The sequence below is a fragment of the Mastigoproctus giganteus genome, chromosome 1 (assembly GCF_048544385.1).
Source record: "Mastigoproctus giganteus isolate SK-2022 chromosome 1, ASM4854438v1, whole genome shotgun sequence".
NCBI classification, from domain to species: domain Eukaryota; kingdom Metazoa; phylum Arthropoda; class Arachnida; order Uropygi; family Thelyphonidae; genus Mastigoproctus; species Mastigoproctus giganteus.
This window is the reverse complement of record NC_143575.1, coordinates 139,674,761-139,697,343: the sequence shown is the minus strand read 5'-3', so window position 1 is coordinate 139,697,343 and position 22,583 is coordinate 139,674,761. Positions and strand designations below refer to the sequence as shown.

The following is a 22,583-nucleotide window of genomic DNA, read 5'->3' as shown; positions in this document are numbered from 1 at the left end:
ACGAGAAGAATTGAACCTATAGTACTTCGTACCGTGCTTGGGTTTCAGGTTGAGAAGCTGAAAGAAGATATTTGTTGACATTAAAATTGAACTTCTGTAGACTGTAATTTTCAGAAAATACGTACGAAGGAAGGTTGTTCCAGAACACGGCAGATGAATGAATAAACGAGGAAGATGAAAAGTTGGTTCTGTAAGTTTGGAGTTAGACAGTAAACTGATTTTGGCTAGTGGCGTGTTCGGACTGTTTTGAAAGAGAGCGGAAATTATAGAAGCCAATTCAGAAGAACAGTGTCCATGGAGGTATCTGTAGAAAAGGCATGCAGCAGAACCAGTACGTCTATAAGACAGCGAGTGGAGAGAATTTGTTAGAGATGAGCCATTAATTAACCTAACTGCCGTCTTCTGAATGGATTCTAGAAGCCCGAGAGAGGTTTTGGGGGCACCGCCCCATATGTGGGAACAATATTCCACTGTAGGGCGAATTTGCGATTTGTACAGAGTGAATAGCTGTTTGGAAGAAAAGTAACGCCGAGAGCAAGCAACAGAGAAAACCAAGTATTTTAGATGCAGAGGAAGAAATATTGGTAATGTGCTTGTGTCAAGAGAGATTAGAAGTCGAGGTAATCCCCAAAAGAGATATATCATCTTGCCCAGAAATCGGAGCGTAACCAAAGATAAGCACAGTAGCAGAAGAATCCTTTTTGCGAGATATAAGACATGACTGAGTTTTAGTAGGATTAAAATCAACTAAATTGTCTTTGCTCCACTGGAGAATTACCGGGAGATCGATATTTAAGGAATTGGTAGCAGTTCGAGAAGTTGAAGCTGATTGAACAGGGCAAGGTTTCTTAGACTGGAAATTGGAATGCATGCAATGTGCTATCATTGGACAAAACTATGGATAGGATTTCTAGTCAATGGTCATTAATATACAAGAGGAAAAGAGTGGAGGAAAGAACTGAACCTTGAGGGGCTCCAACATTAGTCGAGAAGTTAGAAGACAGAGAGCCATCTACCATCATCCTCAGTGAGCGGTCAGAGAGAAAACTGGATAACCAATTACAAAAAACAGTTGGCAAACCATAAGATGGAAGCTTGTTTAGAAGACCTTTATGTCAAACACGATCGAAAGCTTTTGAGATGTCAAGTGCAGCTGCTTGTCTTTCACCGAATTTGTCCGTAAATGGGTAACATAAGCCAGAATATCAGCAGTGGATCGACATCTGATCACTACTAATCACGACAGCTAATCACTACTGATAATCAGATCAAGAGTATTACTCCCTCTAGTTGTCTCCCGAACGTGCTGCTGTAGAAAACAGTCATCCAAGAAATCCCCAAAAGCCGTGCAAGTGACCAACTCACAAATTCCAGAATATCTGGGAAATTAAAATTCCCCCCCTTATAAGACACTCTGATTTACCGTCCCACTCTATTTCTCTGTACAGTTGTTTATTATACTTATCAAAGTCATTAGGCCTATAAAACACTTCTACTCTTAATTTTGATTTCCCAGTGCTTATGTCACACCAAACTGACTTAACATTGCACTGCCCATCTATATCAATTGGATGCACTTCCTTAGATTTTATGTGTTTCTTAACTAACAGTATAACCCCTCCTCCCTTCCTGTCCTGTCTATCCTTTCTGTACACATTGTATTCCCCAAGTTCCAATTCTGCACCGCTTATATCTTTGGAACACCACGTCTCTGATATCCCAACAATATCTGCCTTTAATGTCTTGACTAGCACTTCAAGCTCATCAAATTTATTAACTATACTCCTAGCATGGATGTACGTGCAAGTATGCATGCACCTACTCTTATTGTTCCTACTCATGTATACATGTTCCTACTCTTAGTTACCCTAACACAGCCCATGTATTTCCTTGTTCCACTATGACTCCCAGAAATCCTGGAATCTCCATTACCTTGCTTTCCAGGCTGCTGCTCATTCCAATAGAAGCAGTGCAAGAATCACTTTCACCTCTTCCAGCAGCTACTGTTAATCTTTTAGTCTGTGTATCCCTCCCCCCCAATCTTTTCCGACCCAACTAACTCTGCCTTGATAGCATCAGCAAATATTCTTGCACCCTTTCTATTTAAGTGTATCCCATCCCTGTAGAAGCAATCTCTCCTGTTAACAAGTACAGACCAGGGCTGAAAAAAATGCTATCCCTTGAGCCTTGCACAATCTTTCCAGGGCCGAATTGATCGACAAGGCTCTCATCATATACTCCCTCCTATCGTGTCTGGGCAGAATTGCAGACACTTTCAAATTCAACCCTAATTCACGGCTTTTTTTCAACAGTGACCTGTACTTGTTAAGTAATTCTGCCGGTCTCCTACTCTTAATATCATTAGTGCCAACGTGAACAACAATATCACCTTTTGTGCCCTTAAAAGATGATATCTGCTCTATAACGTCATCAACCTTTTCCCCTGGCAGATATACCCTGGTCCTGTTCCACCTATCGGTTTTGCACAATGTTTCCCTGACAATAGTCACTGGCAACAATTAATTCCTTTGGGACCAATTTTCGTTAATATTCTTGAAATTAGCTACGACAATGTAAGGGTTAATTATAAAAAAAACAACACACTACAATGTATGTTAAGATTTTTTTATTAAGCATTGGAAAATTTGCAGCAAAAAAAAAAAACATTGAAATGATTAACATTAGCAACTGTACTGTTTTTCATCAAATTATCATCCACGACATATTATTATTGCCTTATACAGACGTGGCAAATAATTTTATAACAGTCTCTCGACTAACATTATTTCACACGATCTGCAAGGTTTGCCATAAATTTTGTGAAGGTTGACAGATATCACGGGCTTCTTAGGGGTACTGGGAGTGGCCGCACCATAGTTTGCAATATCCTCTGCCGTTGTTTCGTTCCTAGAAAGCTTACTGTGGTTCAGGTGATTGTTCTGTTGTAATATAAACATTTCTTAAACAAAGTTGAAATCCAGAGGATGTTGCATTAAATTCAAAAATGTTCTTATAGCCTTTCCTTAAAGAGGCTGCTAAGGTTGGGTAGAACGGAAGAGAAAGAGTTGTTTATCAAAATTTTCCGGGGTTAGGAATAACATCTACTTTTGTCCCGCTTTCATTCCAAATCTCGGGTATAAATTAGTAAAATTAATATTACTACAAACAGCTACATGTGGGCACTTCTGAAAAAATTATGATTTTTTTTAGATTATAATAGTGTCTAATTTTTTATATATATTATAAAAGGAAAAGATTCACAAGACATGTTTCGCACTTTAAGTACTCCTCAATTTGTACCGACTTTTGTACATTATCTTCGTAATTTGTACTCACTCGCTCTAACGTGTCCACGTGCCTATGCTTTTTTTATTTTTATTTATCTCTCTTTGGCTCCTTCTCTCGCAACACGAAAGGTTTCGCAGCAACGTTTTAAACGTCGAAAAACAGCGTCACCAGACAAAAAACGTAGGTTGAGTTGCCACACCTCAGTTCGTGAGAATCCGAAGAACGCAATGAAGAAGCGAGTTCGTTCTTGTAAAGCGATTGCATCACAAATGAAACGAGCATCAGCCAACGAGAAGAGATGTCCGGTAATGCTGTTGTCATACTTGTCTTGAGTTTCCAGCTGCAAATACGAGTGTAGTTCTATCCTGGTTTGCTCACTGTGTGGTTTAGGAATAGTTTCCTTGTCTGTTTTTTGTTTTTTCCCAAGTTTTTGTTAGGGGGATCTTTTGAAAATAATCGGTTCAAAGCGAAGACGTTGCAACGTAAAAACAATATTATTACAATAATTCAACATCGACATTTTTAATATTTTTAATTTTATTTATTTTATTTTATTTATTTATTTATTAATTATTATTATTTATTTATTTATTTATTTAATTTTTGTTTTTATCATTGTTTTGTTCGGATTTTTTTTTTTTCTTTTTCTTTTTTTTTTTTTTTTTTGGCTGGTGCAGCATAAGCCATAGGCTTTCTTGCACCATACGGCCGTTACTAATACTAATAATAATAATAATAATCAGATGGTAAACGAGTCGTTTTTAAATGTCAGTCATATTATTTTTTTATTTACAACTTATACAATTGTTTAATATGGATCATTATTTTAATTGGTAGTAATCTAAATTGTTGTTACGATTCGTGGTAGTTTTAATTTATTTATTTTCTCGTATTTCTAGATTAAATTAACCATTGATGAATTAACCAATTTTACTTTTGACTAAATCAAGGTAAAAACGGTTAATTCGTGGGACCTCTCTGCTAACTAAGCTCAGTATATTACGTGCTTCCTCATACTGAAATAAATAAATGTTTCGCATAACTTAATGATCAGAAAGGAAATCGCACTCGTTATTTCAGGAACGCATTTATGAATTTTCGGGTCTGTAGACAAATCCATAGGGAACCCCTACAGAGGGAGCTCGGCGGGAAAAATTTCAAATGACGATGCTCAAAACATTATAAAAAGATATATAAACTTATATAAAACACACATAAAAATGACACCTTTTTAAAATAACTCTGGGTAAACTAAAATTTAAATAAAAGGGCAAAGTTGAATGTAATCGAAAATAGAATGGGCTGTAAATTATTAATTAATTAATAACTACACGAATAACACACGCAAAATTAAACAATAAAAACACACCACCTTCCATTTAATTCCTTTTACCATAAAACAGCACCGGACTTAAAATCACGTGGGTTTTAAACTTTGCTGTTGCAGAATCACAATTAAAACAGCAAACTCAGTTTCAATGTTATCACTCTTTGGCAAGAAATGCGAAAATGAAGTTCGCTTTTTATCGTTATTGAACATGCCAGCTTGTACCGCCCCTCCTTGCACCAAACCACCCCTATTACAGAATAGATGTGTCCAACATCCGGGAAAGAGAACGACACTATCGAATTGGTTGACATTAGAACAAACTCATAAGATTAGCGTGGCGAGAAGTCGGCGGCGGTTACGAGCTCGGGTTGTACTCTACTTCGCTACCTTCAGAAGTTATTTAAAGATCCTGCTGACTGATTAATCAGTGTGTGTGTAGTTCTTTGCACTCCATGATTCCGAAAACCAATGTGTCTGCTGTGAACGGGTAAGTTGAATGTCTTCAATGTTCTGTTGGAGGGCGAGTGAGCCTGCGTTCGTACGATGTAAACAAACTCGTATACGATACGAGTTTTAATTTCGTTAACACCGTGTATCTAATTATTGCGCTGTTATTCGTAGTAAATATGTCACGAACGCTTTTAAGTCAATATTATTTTACTCGCACGAACGTAGCAGCGTATAACGAAAGAAAAGAAAGAAAGAAAGAAAGAAAGAAATGCATTGTTTCTTCTTGGCAGGTTACGGTAAGATTTTACTCGCCTCTTCACGTTGTTTACGTAGATCGGAAAAGTTCAGAGTTTGTGAAACCGATTTTTGCATTATCCTCGTACTGCGTTAATTTGCGCTTTCACTTTGCACGTGAAGATGTGCAAGAGGAATTTCCTGAAGTCTTGATATCAAAGATCTCAAAATAGCTCGTTCTTCCACTTTGGCCCAATATGCACAAAAGGAGATTATTTGAACAGATTACATCAGAAATTCTTTATTAAAACGTTTTATGGATTGTTATTATTAAGAAATCGTTTTTATTTCCAGTAGAGTGAAAATTCAATATTCCTTCGAACTGTGAACGCTCAAAGAGGAATTGTATAAACTGCGAACGGAATTGGCGAGCATTCATAACAAAGAAAGAAACGCAAAAGTAAAGCGGGCCAAAAGAAGAAAAGGCTGAATATCTTTAGGTGTGTATGGCGATGATGAGGAAGAGAAGCCGTATTACCATCTGGGTAACTTCCCATAATCTGAGATATCTTCCGAAACATTGCATCAGTGACTCATACCAGTTTCGTTTCAAAATCACATTTATACACTTAGCCTTGTGAGGTGATATTTTACGTCAGATCGCTGTATAGATATCTGATAACGATATGCGCTTAGTACCCATGTGTACTGATGTGCTCTAGCTTTCTTCATCCTATTGTCACTTTCCAAATTAATCGCGATTTTCGTTCCTGATTTTTGCGATATCAACGATTTTTAAGTGTTCTTAATAGTACTTTTCCATGTGGGTCACCCCCTTGTTTGATTATGATATTGAGAACGTATTTTTGCGTAAGCTTATTTAGTACGATGAATCAACTATTGCATATGAACAGAAGCTCGCTCACGGTAATTCCACGAAACTTGTTAAATCTACCATTCTCCAGAACTTGGTTGGCGCTTCAGGAATGCGAATAAGTTTCTGAAGATGAATTTCTCATCGTTTAATTTTTCAAAACAATACGACGTTTTAAGTTTGTGAATTTAGAGAAGAATGGATGTCGGGTAGTTTAGAAGAAATAGATGAAATCAAGTTCTGAAAAGGGGTCAATGTCCACGGAATATCTCTAGGAACAAAAAAAAAAAAAAAACTTGTACCAACAGAAACTGAACATCTGTGTCGGTAGAGGCATAGGGCGGTGGTTACAACCTGTATATGTACACACAGACAGTAAACTCCCGTTATAACACCCCAGCTTACGAGAAACTCGGTGAAAGGCACAATGAAGCCACAGTCGACCTTGTGCCACTAAAGCCATCAACTCCTTCTTATTGCGGTGTCCCGCATTTAGTGTCCTTTTCTTCTGATTCCCTGGTGTTAGTCGTAGGTTAATTAAACTTATGACGTACCGTGTAGTTTTTACATTTCTATTTAAAGCGCTTTACGTTTATATCGAATTTTTTACGGTTCCAAGAAGGAATAAACCCGGAAATAACCTCCTCCCTTCCTCGTAATTTTTAGTTTTCAAAAGGGATGATGGAAAATAAATTCTAGGAATTCTAGGATGCTATTTATTTACTTCGTAGAAATCGTTCTGGGCAGGTGACGTTTGTTTATTTCATATTTAACTGGAAGTGTTGAAGGTAGAAAAGTCGCCATTGACTAACTCGATGTGTAACCATTTATCGTTGCATTCTCGTGCACTCCTCAAGTGTTTTTGTTGTTCGTACGCTTCCCTTGCTGATGCAATATTCGGTGTCTTTTGCGTGTCCAACATAACATCAATAAATTTCATCAGTGACAGTACTATTATATATTAATACCGCATTTACAATGCAGAAGATGTGTTTAGTCTATTTAATAACATCTTTAAAATTTTTTATTTTTTTGATACCGTGCAAAAAGTGAAGGTGCCACAAAAAGCAAGCGTGAGAAGTATACTACATCTACCACATGCCATGCTACTTACTGTTATTACTTCTACGTGCTTCTTACCACTATTACTGCCACTGGCTGCTTGCTACTCTGGGCTCTATCCTAGTTCTTTATTTTAATTTAGTTTAACAGATATTTATTTAAAGTATACCCAGTAAAATAAAATAAAATAAAATATTTCCAGAAGCTTTCGGAACTCGTGTCCCTTTCTCAACTGACAGAATTTTTTGAATACATTACAAGCAAAGTGTGGCACGTTACTCATTCGTCATTGTTGTAGCACGGACGTGTGCTGCCTTGCGCCAGTGATCATCCATCAATAAAACGGTTGTCTCCAGGATTGGATGTATACGCATGCCTTTCTGGCGATTTAATGCCTTAGGGTTGTTCATTATGTTTAGTGACTCTAGCCATAGGCGGTGGCGAAAGTGTCGCGCGTGGTCCACTATCTCAAAGTCGCGCTTGGGGTCAAGATCGTGGTTGGTAGCCCAAAAATGTTCTGCAAGCGCGGACTGGTCAGTTTCGGCAAGCCGGATTGCTCTGTCGTGTTCCGTGAGGCGATCCTGGAGACGTCTCGATGTCTCACCTACGTAGCAACTGTTACAGGCCCTACAGGTGATACGGTACACTACATTGCTGCGTAAGACAGGTGTGACAGGGGTCTTCACACTGGAGACAAGTGAACGTAGGTTCCTACCTGGTAATTGTACACATTTTATGTTGTAACTTCTCAGGATCTTCGAGATACGTCCTGACACTCCTGGATAGTACGGAATGTAGGCGGATGATATGCCGACTTGCTTCGGAGGTCTTGGGTTGGAAGTAAGTTCTTGTGCCTGTAACAAGCATCTGTTTAGTACATGGGATGGATAACCGCATCTGGTTAAGTCCGCCTTCACACGGGAGATCTCGTTACGTCTAATTGTGTCGGTGCTGGAATGGCTCCAGGCCCTGGAGAACAGGGTGCGGGCAGTGCTATTGAGATGGCTTGGAGCGTGGCCGGACCCGTAGTTGGTGAATTGACCGCACCACATGGGTTTGCGGTATACTGAGGTCTCTAGATGTGGGCCTACGCGATGCACTAGCACGTCCAGAAACGGGAGCGAACCGTCCACCTCTGATTCTACGGTAAACTTGATGAAATTGGATAGAGAGTTGAGGTATTCTAGTAGTACCGTTTCAGAACCACGTGGTATTATGGTAAAAATATCGTCGACATATCTACACCACGTTGTAATAGGTGTAGGTGGGTTCTGGTGTATCTGCTTCTCCAGATCTTCCATCTTCCAGATCTTGTTACAGGCACAAGAACTTACTTCCAACCCAAGACCTCCGAAGCAAGTCGGCATATCATCCGCCTACATTCCGTACTATCCAGGAGTGTCAGGACGTATCTCGAAGATCCTGAGAAGTTACAACATAAAATGTGTACAATTACCAGGTAGGAACCTACGTTCACTTGTCTCCAGTGTGAAGACCCCTGTCACACCTGTCTTACGCAGCAATGTAGTGTACCGTATCACCTGTAGGGCCTGTAACAGTTGCTACGTAGGTGAGACATCGAGACGTCTCCAGGATCGCCTCACGGAACACGACAGAGCAATCCGGCTTGCCGAAACTGACCAGTCCGCGCTTGCAGAACATTTTTGGGCTACCAACCACGATCTTGACCCCAAGCGCGACTTTGAGATAGTGGACCACGCGCGACACTTTCGCCACCGCCTATGGCTAGAGTCACTAAACATAATGAACAACCCTAAGGCATTAAATCGCCAGAAAGGCATGCGTATACATCCAATCCTGGAGACAACCGTTTTATTGATGGATGATCACTGGCGCAAGGCAGCACACGTCCGTGCTACAACAATGACGAATGAGTAACGTGCCACACTTTGCTTGTAATGTATTCAAAAAATTCTGTCAGTTGAGAAAGGGACACGAGTTCCGAAAGCTTCTGGAAATATTTTATTTTATTTTATTTTATTTTATTTTACTGGGTATACTTTAAATAAATATCTGTTAAACTATGGACCCCAGTACTCCAGGCCCATTTGTCATTAATTTAGTTTCTCAGTTGTGTGTGTGTGTGTGTATATATATATATATATATATATATATATATATATATATATATATATAAAAGTATTTTCTTTCCATATATTTTAGTTTTGTTCATCTGTCGTGTCAACCGTACATTACATGCCGGCTTTCTATATATCCTCCCTTATATTCACATATATTTTTACTTTGGATGTTTCTAATTTTTTTATCTTCTTCTCTTTCCCTTAATTCTATTTATGAATTTTGCTTTGCCATGGTACTTTATATTAGAAACAGAGGACACTATGTTGTCGTCTTGCTGTGCAATTCTGGTGGTTGACACTTGATAAGACGCCAGGATAGTGCGATATGCGACAATATAATTATAAGTATTTATTTCTATATATTCTTTATAATGTATTAATTATTTTAGTAGCTGTACTACTAACTCCCATCTTTCCTTTTTTTTTTCTTTTTTTTATCTTCCTTTTTTTAGTGCTACAATTTTATTATGTATTTTTCGAAATAAGCAAAAAAAAAGAAATTCATTAGACATAATTGTAAAAATACAGAGAAAAGAAAACATATACATATTGGATGTACAAAAAACAATACAAATAATAATAATAAACTTAGAACAAAACTGATAATATAATCCAGCTTGTTTCTGGGCTTTGATTTCAGTGCAGCAAATCCACCTTCGCAAACATATGTTGGGAGGAAAAGGCATCAAGTACTCCATAGCTTTATGAGATAGTTCTGGATACTCAGAACGAATAGGTAGCCAGAAGTCATCCAGATTCTTTTGGGTGAAGACTATCTTTAAAGAGTTATCGCATGAAAGTTCTGTTAAGCATCCTCTCTTTTCATGTTCTGAATTATCAACACTCGCAAAGAGATTTCTAATCCAGTCATATCTTGAATCAGGAAAGCATGCATAGATATATTTGGAGGCTTTGTAATTGTTAATTTACTGTACATCGCATTTTACTTTGTCCGGAAGCAGCATTTTTTGTTGAAATTAAAAAAAAAAAATCTGATAGACATGAAAATGAATCGTAGTTTGATTGGTTCAGTCGACCAGAGCACAGGTCTAATCTCATGATGATAGCTTCTATTTTGTCTCGAACTTAAAATATATTTACGTCTTTTTTTTCTGAAGACTTACCTTAAGTTTATTAATGAGGCCAAAAATATCAGCTAAGAATGCTAACTTGAATAACCAAGGAAAGTCATCGAAACAATGCGAAAGCTGAAAATTTGATTGAAGCAGAAAAATTCCCACTTCATCTCGCAACTGGAATAGGCGAGCAAGGACGTCCCTCGAGAAAACTAACGAATGTCAGTATGCAAGAGTGGTGTAGTTGACGATGATCAGTGCCTATTTCCTCAGAGAGGACCGCAAAAATTCTTAAAATCACAGGGCGAGCTTTAATGAAATTAATGGCTTTTACGGATTCCTCCCAAATCGTATTTAATTCAATAGGAATATTTTTCGTTGTTAGCGATTGTCTGAATGCAGCAGTGAATAAATTTTGCTTCTAGTGAGCGGGACTCCACTGTATCTGCCTGTCACAGCGTGCACCCCGCAGCGCTAATTCCGACACATTTTGACCAATCAGATAGTATTTTCCTTTAAGAAGTTATCCAGAATTTTCAAAATTGCATCTAAAGTCGCTCGCATATGTAAAGGTGTGCGGTGCAAAAATGCAAGTCCCCATTTATACTTCTATTCCATTCGTATCTAACAAATGCCAAATTGTTGGGTACGTTTGCAATATCTGTTAATTCATGAAGTTGAAGGGCGTGGAAACGAACTGTTGCGTATTATGGTAATCTGCCCTCCTTTATTGACCTCGGCCATATCTCTAATTCTGCGTTGAATTTGTGTTATTTGACAGCGAGATAGCTTAATTTCCTTACAAGCCTTCTCTCCCAGCATTTTACTCATCATTTCTTTTGCTGCAGGAGGTATTAACTTTTCTCCTATATTGTGTGGGCTTTCTATTACAACAGCTACTCGATAAGAAGCTTCTCCTGCCTTCGAATTGCTGCTACCTGTAATTATAAGATGCAACGAATTGCCACTCTCTTTAATTCTTTGCGTTTCCTAAGGAAGAATTCCACTGGCTTATATGCACAGTCACTATGCTTGGATTCGAAATGTCTACGAAATTTGTTATTTTTAATCCGTCATTTGAGAGCGCCTCGTAACAAATCACTCACAGTGGTCTTGATAATCTTCAGAACAGTCTACGTGAAACCCATCTTTATATTGCTGTCGCAGTTTGTTTTCATTAGGCCGTGCTGCGAAGTTTCACCAGACGTACCACTTTTGCCTTCTACTCTGCTTTTCAATGCGCTTATTTTTAACCACTTATCCGTTGTCAGACTTAGCTCTCTAGAAATAAATAATTAATACAGTTAGTATTGCAAAATAATAGTTAGCGCCAGTGAATACAAGGAAATATCTTAAATTATTTGTTATAATTCTCATAGAGAGTGAATACAGTTGCATTATCGTATACCGTGAAAACATTAATCACAGATGCCTTGAATGCGTATCTTTCTATACATTAAAATAATTTTCCTCCTAGTGATATTTATTCGGCCAATGGGTGAAGAGAGATGCGGGTTACGTGGTAACCAGAAGCTTTTACTGTGGTAAAACAAGCTTCTGTTTAAGCGTGGTCATGCTAGATAAACCTCGTGCACGTGATTTGTTTATCTAGCATAACCACGCTGTATCATTCTTGATTTCCATATGTAACGTATTCATACTTGAAGAAGAGACACACAATGTCGAAAGTTTCTGTAAGTATTTTATTTTATTTTATCAAAAGAAGCGAGCACAGCGGGCAGGGGGCGAAGTTCCCTAGTATTTTAATACTCCTCGTGGAGTATTAAAAAAAAAATACTCCACGAAGAGGATTCCAAATAGGATGAATAATGAAGTTGCCAGATTACTTGAGCAGAAAAAGACAACATGAAAAAGTTACAAAGCAATAAAAAGTAGCTTATAACAGCTACAAATTGATTTGTAACAGTGCCACCGAAAAGTTTAGCCTGGCAAAGTAATTGCTGGCAAACAGTGGAGATAAGGAATGCTTCACATATATAAATGCAAAGAAGAAAAGGACAAACCAGATCGAACCCTTATGTAATGGACGTTGGACAGTATTAGATACCCCAGTTGATGTTGCAGATAAGCTCAGCAGTTGCTTTGCATCGTTATTTACAGAAGAAAAACCCTTTGTGTCAATAAGAAATTATGAGAGTGAAGTTGAAAAAAAAAAAAGCGTAATTAATGTTATTGAAATTTCACATGATTATTTAATGAAAAAACTTTCGAGCCTACAGGCGAGTAAGGCTCCTGGATTTTATCGCATATATCCTATAATTGTAAGGTGTGCGGCAAGTGAGTGAACTGAACCATTAAGGCTAATTATGAGAGCATCGCTAGACTCAGGAGAGATTCCGTTGAATTTGGAAAGTGCCAATACATAAGGGCATTTCTTAGAGTAAGTGGGAAATACTGACCGGTCAGTCTAACTAACTTCAGTTGTAAGGAAAATCATAGAGGCAATGATCAAGGGTGGAATTCATAATCATTTTGATAGAAATGGAATTCAGAAGGATACACGGCATTGTTTTGTAAAGGGAAAATTATGTTTAACAGATCTCTATTTTGACGGGGTCAGTCAAAAGCTAGATTTAGGGAATAATTTAGATTTCAGCAAAGCATTTCACTCACTTTCACATTAGCAGTTACTTTATAAGCTGGATGGCTTCAGGGCAGGAGGTAGAGGATTGTGATAAATGGTTATTCTTCGGCTTGGGTTAATGTAAGAAGTGGGGTTCCCCAAGGATCAAAAACAACGGTGATCCCATATTGGGATCACCGTTGTTTTTGATTTTTCTTAAATAACATTGATGAAGGAATAGCGGCCTGATGTCTAAATTTGCAGATGATGTAAGGATCAGTAGAGTAGTTAATGATCATCATCAAGCAGAGCTTCTTCAGAGTTACTTAGATAGACTTCAGGGATGATCAGAAAAGTGGTATTAAAGCATACCACTTTTCTGCAAGGTCTTACATCTGTGGAACAGCAACCCCAAAAATAACTTATACACTTGTGGAGTTGAACTAAAGTCAGTAGTGGAAGAAAGGGATTTGGGAGTTAGGATACGGTCAGACATGAATTTCTCCGAGCATTGTAGATAGGTAGCAAGGAAGGCCCATGGTGTCCTATCGATGATTTATCGAACGCTTGCTAGTAGATAAAGACGTCATAATCCCATTGTATAAGGCTATTGTTATACCACAGTTGGAATACTGTGCTCAAGTGTGGAGACTGCACCTAAAGAAAGATATCGAGCTTCTTGAAAGGGTCCAAAGATGGGTAACTTGCCTGGTGAGATCGGCAAAAGGGCGTCCATATGAGGAAAAGACTTCGAATATGTGGGTTGCAGAGCTTGGAAACTAGGCGGCACCTTAGAGGAGACTTGATTGAGGTGTTTAAGGCTCTGAGAGGAAAAAGTAAAATGAATGAGGATGAAGTTTTCACGGTTATAAATAATTCTAGATTTAGGGGTCATAAATTAAAGTTACAGGAAAAGATGTTTAGACTGGATTGCAAGAAGTTTTATTTTAGCCAGCAAATTATAAATTACTGGAATAAGTTACCTACGTGGGTGGTTGAGGCTGAATTTTGGAAAATTCAAAGGTCAGCTGGACCTACGGGAGGCGGGAAATGCATAAAATTTATTTAATTTTATTATTATTTTACTTTTCTTTTTTTGGCTGGTGCAGCATAATCCTTAAGATTCCTTGCACCATGTGGCTATTACTAATAAGTATTAGTAATGGCCAATACTAATAAGTCGCCAAGAAATGGATGGGGCAAACTTAATCAATTCCAAAACGAATTTAATGACACGATCGGTGTCACAAATACAGCAAACGTATATGGGCTAATCTTAATTTCGGCGGCTATAGGCGAACGTTTGTTTGGCTGCCTAAGGAAAAAGAATTTTCTTTCAAATCGGTTATTGTAATAAATTTGTAAAATTTTTACCACTTAAACAAGGCATTATAATGAAGCAAATCCTAACATGTCAAAGCAATACGGATTTACTCCTGGCAAATCCACTATCGAAGCAATACAGAACCTCCTCTCTAGAGTCGCCCATTGTAAAAGGAAATACTTCCTTGTCATCGCAGTGGATTTCGCTGGGGCGTTCGACACCCTCTGGTGGCCGAGCGTCTTGGCGAGACTCAGAGCTGCCAACCTTCCATTGAATCTTTATTATTGCATGAAGGATTACCTGGCTGATAGAGCAGTGCAAGTTACCACACCATATAAATGCCTCAGTCGCCCAGTCCGCAGGGGCTGCCCCCAGGGTTCTGTCCTGGGGCCGCTCCTGTGGAACTTTGTCCTGGACGAATTCCTCGCCATGGATCTGGGTGGTGTGGAGGCCCAGGCCTATGCAGATGACTTGATCTTGACCATTGAGGCTGACAGCAGATCCTCCTTAGAAATCCAAGCAAATGATGCCCTGCAAAAGCTGCTAGATTGGACGAAGCTACACTTGCTCAAACTAGCACCCGACAAGACAAATTCGGTGCTGCTAAAAGGTATGCTAGACTTAAGGAGACCACCACAAATTAAGATTGAGAACAAAACAGTTAAGCTGTGCGAACAGATTAAATACCTAGGAATAATCCTGGACAGAAAATTAAATTTCAAGCCACACCTAGAATATATTAAACAAAAGATAAGAAGATATGCGGCCCTCCTCGCTAGAGTCACTCGCAGGGACTGGGGACTCAGACGTACTACCCTGTCTTTGTACTACAAAGCTCTCTTCATCCCTGCCATCACATATGGCTCCCCTGTCTGGTACGCGAGGGCGGCACTAGAAGTGAATAAACGGATCCTCGAAACCATTCAGAGGACCATCCTCCTTACCATGTCGAGAGCAACTAGAACGACTAGCACGGCTGCCCTCCAAGTCCTGGTAGGAGTTCTACCCCTGGATCTCGAAGCTACCCGCTGTGGTCTGCTCTACCATCTTGCCAGAAACACATCGGCTACGATGTATGACCTCACCACTGACATCACTAATGACCGCAACTATGAGAAGAGAAGAATCGCCGACCACCTCATCCAGATTTGGCAGAGGAGATGGAGCAACACAGAAAAAGGTGCAGTGACCAGAAGATTCCTCCCCACTGTCACTAAGCTGTACCCTAAGGCGCCAGTGTGGTTTCACTCTGGTCGAAATACCACCTTCCTCCTTACAGGACACGGCCCGTTTAAAGCTAAACTACACCAACTTGGTATCATAAATAACGCGGACTGTCCCTGTGGCAACCCGGAGTCCTGGAGACACTTAATGTTTGAGTGCGATTTGTATGACGACCTGCGACTACAGCTAATAACGTCAATCCAATATATCCCAGACAACCAAGAACCCAGACTGTTAGACACTCAAGAGGACTACAAGGCACTCAGTCAATATGCCCAGGATCTATTTTCTAGAAGGAAAACAATGATAGAAATATACCAAAGGCAACCCAACTAGAAAGAATGCAGAAGGTCAAACAGGTAAAAAAAAAAAAAAGAAAAAAAAAAAAAAACACAAGCAAAAAACTCACCATACCACAGAAAGACAAGACTTTAGGATGATTTGAATGGCCTACTGTCGACCCAAAACTGCACTCCCTTGTGCGGTTTTTTTTTTTTTTTTTCGGGGAGGGGGAGGGGGTATTTGCTCTTCTCCTTTCCTCGCCTCCCCATATTTTCACTCTGGTGGGGCATGGGCATGCCCCACTGATAATGGGGGGTCACCTCTCTATCCGACCCCTCTTCTTCCTATTTCATCCCCCCAGTCTTCACCCTCCCCTCCCAACACTTTCTCTTGTACAGCGACTGCCCCACATGTCCAAATTTAAATCACATCAAATTTTGCCCGACCTTTTAGGCTCTCTAGAAATAGTTCTTTCAGCGTAAAACCCCACGCAGCGCTTTCTAAATGCAATTTTACTTAAACTGATAACTCCAACTTAGCGATAACTCCAACCTTTATTTTAGGTCCTCGTCACCGAAATCCCAGGAAAGTAAGTGGCAGGACCTGCCAGAGTATAATTAGTCTCTTGGTACACCCGGCCGGCGTCCCCGTCGCTAGGTATGGTAACGCCGGGTCCCACTGGGGGCCCGGCGGCCAACAGGCGGGATGAACAATGGGCACAACAAACTACATACCACATGACCCATACATTATTTTTAAACCTCTGGCATAGACAGGGTACTGTCACTCGATACAAAGAACATACGCGGAGATGGGAGAAATCCCCGGAGCCGTCAGACCCTCAACATACCTATACCTACCTATACATACCTATACCTACCACTTAAACTTAATATAAAAGATATAGTTAATGTAAAAACTTTATAAATTTATTGAAAAGATTATCTTATACAAACAAATAGGTAAGTATAATTACAAAATCGGTAGTGCTATGAGTCTCTTTAAGGGCTTAATTATTTACGCCAAAAATTAAATAACATTTGCATAATAAAATAATTAGCTTTACTTACTAAATACTGCTAGTTGAATAGTGCAGAAAGCGGCACTATTCAACGTCACGAAGTTATTCATAAAATCATTGAAATATGATTTTATAAATAACTTCGTGACTCCTTTGGTATAATTTCCCAGCCCACAGGTTGGGAATCACTGATTTAAAATATTTTCTATAAAAACTGAAAAGGTCCCCAAAACGGATTGTAATGCTTGTAATGCTCTTTCGGGCTTGCCTCCTAGCAGCGCTATAATGGAATTGTGATTACTTCAGGACTCAGCGAAAGAGATAACAAGAACCGATGGAACGAGAATAAAACTGTTTCAAGTTTAGTGACGAAGAGCGGAAATGCATACATAAAAAGTGGAAGCGGACAGAAAGAAAACGTGAAAATAAAAATCAAGCAATATGTAGGATTATTAAATGTGAGCTTTAAATCTGTACAAACCATTAAAAACAAATAAAGAAAATATTAAAATCAAGAATTAGAAAAGGGTTAAAATGCTCCACTGTCAGATTGGTAGGATTACCGATACATACTTTCTTTCATCGGGTAACAATATACAAAACCATACGTGCGAATCAAAATCGGTAAGTAGCCACACAACGTGTCCGGGTTCAAGAAGTCGGGATGCTGAATCACTTCCACTGCACGTGCATAAACCTACAAGAGAAACACACACAAAAAAAAAAAAAAAAAAAAAGGCGAAGCCTGATTACAGTGAACAGCTTTATATCTGTGTATTAGTATACTTCTGATGGGGACTTCCTAAAAGTGATAACATTACACGAGTGATAACATAACCATGCTTACAATAAGCGGCGTTCGTTGTAAACCATTAGATCCTTTATTGCATACTTCTGTCTATTATTCGGGTTGTGATGAGCAATATCGCCCATCAGATAATCTTGCCGAGACTTTCACATAAATAATGAAGCATTTCACATAAAGAATTGCAATAAAACAAGATAAAATAAATCTAATTAGAATACACAAACATGGAATGAAATTCATGAAAGGATGTAACTGATTGCCTGAGCTCCCACCAAGATCTTGGGCATCAGATGAAAGAGGACTTCATGAAGCGATCAGTATCTTCATTCCATTTTTGTCTACATATTTTTTACATATATCTAAATGTGGACAAAATGTTAATAACAAAAAGAACAAAAGGCTTTTTTTATATACACAACGTGTAATATTCACTAAATATCCATGCATTTCTTCACCAGTGACCTGGCAAGTTACAGTCAGCCAAGGACATCTGCACTGTGGATATGGCGAAATTATGAGCGTTCATGGATGAGCTTTATGGTTGAATTGTTCAGTGATTCTTCTGGTATGTCTCGTCTCTTTGGAAAACCTTAAGAGATCAAAATTCAATCGTTGGACCAGATAGCATCTCAGTCGGGATGAATTCAGTGAAATGCAGTCGATGTTTGTTGGGATGTAAGGATGGAGTGTCACTTAGACCACTGATGAGGATCCGCCAGTGGCAGATGTCTCGTGCCTGGAGAAACATCAATAGCATCAGCCAGAAGTTTTACAGTAGATGTTTATCTGGATGTCTCTCATTCTGGTTGACAATCTAGGGATTTTGATCGTGATCGGAAGTGCAACGATTAGCTTGGATCCCGTGCTTTGAAGATAATGCACCTCAAGAGCTAGAATTCCCCTGCAAACAGGCGCTTGAGAGTGCCAGATTTACACAGTTCTTCATCCCCCCAAATAGAATGGGGAGAATAAATGACTGTTTTAATGTAGCAGTTGTGCAAAGGGCATCCACATATAACAGGTGTTGCTTTGCCTTCCAATTTCATCTTTTGCATTCGTGCTGTGATTAGATCTGGTGGTTATTAAATGTGAGCTTTCTTTCAGAAACCAATAAATCAGCGTGCTGTTCAGCCATGGAATTGGATATGCTATCTAGCGATACATAGATCACAGTTTGGCATAGTTTCAGCGACATTTGGTTGGATTTAATGTTGTTTCAAAGATGGCAGTGTGTTCTGATAGCTGGTTGAGCTGATGTTTGCAGATCATCTTGTGCTTGAATGGTTCGATTGTCAATGGTTTATATCACAGCATAACATGAAATTTGGTTTTCCATGGAGGAATGATAACAGCAATCCCAACTTTACATATTGAGGGACTCCTGCTATTATAATTTTTTTTTTTTTTTTGTGAAATTGCAGGTGTGGCATTCAATTTTGTTAATAGGGAAGTTACGAATAAATAAATTTTCTGTTTATACTCCGGCACGATAACCAAGTCGGTAGAGTCTACAATAAATCGTCAATAAAAATATTTATCGTATTTAGTAGTCACGGGCTTGAACCCCGGTCCACTCAAGGAACGCGTGCTATGCACTCTCGCTCCTGACCACTGGGCTACGTCAGGCCTGTTATGATGCCAACATTAATATCAAAATAATATCTAAGAAGGATATCAAAATCATGCCATCAAAACATTAAAAAAAATGCTGCCACTTGTCAGTATATCATTGCTGCATCAAATGTAGTGCTGATATACTGATAAGCGATGACTAGTTCAGCATTTATCTCAAAGACAGAAAGGAAGGTATGAATTGTAGAGAACAGATTAGCGATTTAAATCTGTTACACACACACACACACACACATCTATGGGTCGAAACGATGTTTCAGTATACACATACATCAACACACATAAGTTTATTTACGCTAGAAGGCAAGAATAAACTAATTTAGTTAATAATAGAACAGCTGATTGCATATGCCTCGAGTCCAATGAAAATAAAATTAAATATGAACATACATATGCTTCTGTTAATTGACAGTATATTTTGTGCATATATAAATGGGTATATTTTAAATCAAATTTGCAATTTAATGAATTTACTTGGAGACGAGGCCTGACGTAGCCCAGTGGTCAGGAGCGAGAGTGCACAGCACGCGTTCCTTGAGTGGACCGGGGTTCAAGCCCGTGACTACTAAATACGATAAATATTTGTATTGACGATTTATTGTAAACTCTACTGACTTGGTTGTCGTGCTGGAGTATAAACAGAAAAATTTATTTTAATGCCGACCTGGCTAGCCGGGTGGGTAAAGTACCTGCCTAGCAACCCAAAGGTCGCGGGTTCGAATCCCGCCTCGAGCTGGCGCCTCCGTAGCCAGGTGGGAAGGAGCAACAGTGCGTAGCACACGCTTCTTGATTAGACCGGGGTTCAAGCCCGTCACCACCAAATACGGAGGATGCGGAAAGGTCAGGGAATGACCACCGCATATTCCCGGAGCAATATGGCCTTAGTTGCTAATGCTCCTAAAAAACCAAAAAAAAAAAAAAAAAACCGCCTCGAGCTTGGATCAAAGTACTGCAAAAACCTTGGGAGGTGCATTATGGCCACAGAAGCCGATGCGCCAACAACTACCAAAAAAAAAAAAAAAAAAACTTTCGATGTATTTCGAAGTTCGATTGTGATCTGAGCGCTTAAGTAGTCTGTTTCGGATGGTTCTAGATTGGTATTACCTCCTAGGAATGATGAAGGAAGCAATACCTAATGATAATGTACAGAAGGACTTACATAGTGTAAGTCTGTAAGATATTGTAAATGTATGGCGGGGTTTTCAAAAGGTTCGCTGGGGCCGCCTAGTACAATAAATAAAAATATAATAAAATAAAATCTTCCCTACCACATCCATACAACTATTCGAGAATGTTTAAAGCTGACTGTGGTTCGTTTGCCTGCGTAATTGGACGTTTAATGTTTATTATACTTATTGTGTAATTATATGTACTTGATAATTATTTACGGATTTTAATTTTTTAAACTAAAAGAAGCGTGATAAAAAATTCAGATACACAACTTTTATTCGTTTTTAACTATGCAAAAGATGTACTCGTTTAATCGCATAAAACTATTAATTTAAACAGTTAAAAGCTTCAGGGCACTTTGTAAATAAAAAAAAAAAAAAAAAAATGCATACATTTTTGTTTTGATGACCCTTTTTATCCGTATTGAAAATCTCGAGTGAGTTTGAAAGACAGATTCGTCGATTTAATGAACAGTTAAATATTTTATCAGATTCCTTCCACAAAAATGAAAATCGTTTGATTTTTTTATTTATTTTTTATTTTTATTTTTACTGGTGTTTTACTGTGTCTCCAAACTTAAACTCCAGTCACAGAACGTAGCATATCACGAATTCCCGTGGAAATATTCAACTGCAACTTTACGTGTAGCTGAGTGAATACTAGAGCTGGGTAACAATAAAATGATAATTTATTTAGTGCCAAATGGTAAAATGACAATAAATACACGGAGGACGATACGTTGATTAACTTAAATAGAATTGCAATTGCTGCTAAATGGTGACTTTGCAACTCCCCTCCCCGACTTCAACACAGGATTCACAGTAACGCTGCATTCTATCGATGGTTACAAAGAATCGCAGGTGTTAATAACCATTATTTCACAAGGTGATTGTTGAGGTGTCTGGGGAAGTAACAATATCTTCTAAAAGCATCCCCAAGAGCTCGTGGGTAGCACAGTTGGTATAATCGCCGTCCTTGTTCATTGGTGTTAGGAGCATCGGCAAGTAAGGCAATGTTGCTCCGTGTATACTGTCTGTAAATTGCATGTGTTCAGAGGTCGATTTTGTTTGCTAACGAAAAACCCGAGTTTCCGGGAGCAAACACCATGCTACTCTCGCCTGAGACCGACAAAATCAGCCATGTTGTGAAAGAGACCCATAAAAATTCTTCCCGTCATCGACGGGATTCGAACTCTGGTCTTTTCCACCCGGTGTGGGGAGGATGGCGATGTCTTCGTCGGTAGCACAGTTGGTAGGATCGCCATCCTCCCCACACCGTGTGGAAAAGACCTGAATTCGAATCCCGTCAGTGACGTGGGGAAATGTTATGATGCTTTTTCATAACGTGGCTGTTAGTCGGTATTAGTCGAGGAGAGCACGGTTCTTGATTCCGGAACCTCGCATTTTCATCCAGCAAAACAGCAAATCGACCATCGGACACAGGCAATTTATAGACACATGTGTGTATATGGCGCAATATGGTCTTGGATTCTTCCAAAATCCATCAGCCATTCTGATGCATCTGTTTGAGTTTGAGCAGACCCCAGCCATCCAGTGACCCACACAGTGTGAACATTTAGGCAAGTTTTCCTTTTCAGCCTTAACACTTTGGCAACCTTCGATAACTTATAAATTGTGGTTGATAGATATTACGACACCATGGCTTAGGCTGTTAATTTGTATGCAGTATTTGAAACCAACACCATGTTTTGCGTAGATAATAATTCGTTCATTACATACAACATTTTGATACTATTGCAAATAAAAGACTACTATGCAAATTGGGCCCTTCCCGCATAGCACAGCTGGTAGAATTGCCATGCTCCTCACACCAGGTGGAAAAAGAGACTGGAATCCTGTCGTTGGCACGAGCAACTTTTATGGTCTCTTTCACAACGTAGCTGGTACCAACCATGCTACCCTGGCCTGAGACCAACTAAGCACGGTTTTTTCTTTCGGAAACTCGGGTTTATTTCGTCCAGCAAACAGCAAATGGACCACAGAACACAATTTACAAACTAATACAGTGAAACTTCCCTTTAACGGACAGCCATGGGGAACGAAAATGTGTCCGTTAGAGAGAAGTGTCCGCTAACAAGAAGTCTGAGGGAGAAAAAAAAAAA

The 22,583-nt window shown here is 39.1% G+C and overlaps 1 protein-coding gene across 4 annotated transcripts in view; it reads left to right on the top strand.

The window, feature by feature from the left end:
* The window catches only part of LOC150091163 (growth factor receptor-bound protein 14-like), a 452,305-nt gene that overhangs the window by 82,007 nt on the left and 347,715 nt on the right, over nt 1–22,583 (top strand). For 2 of the 4 annotated variants that reach the window (XM_090382349.1, XM_090382356.1), the window contains exon 1: nt 4,952–5,105. The exons of the other annotated variants lie outside the window; for them this stretch is intronic. The gene's annotated coding sequence lies outside the window, so the exon portion shown is untranslated. Of the gene's footprint in view, nt 1–4,951; nt 5,106–22,583 lie in introns of those variants that run through there. 4 annotated transcript variants of the gene reach the window in all.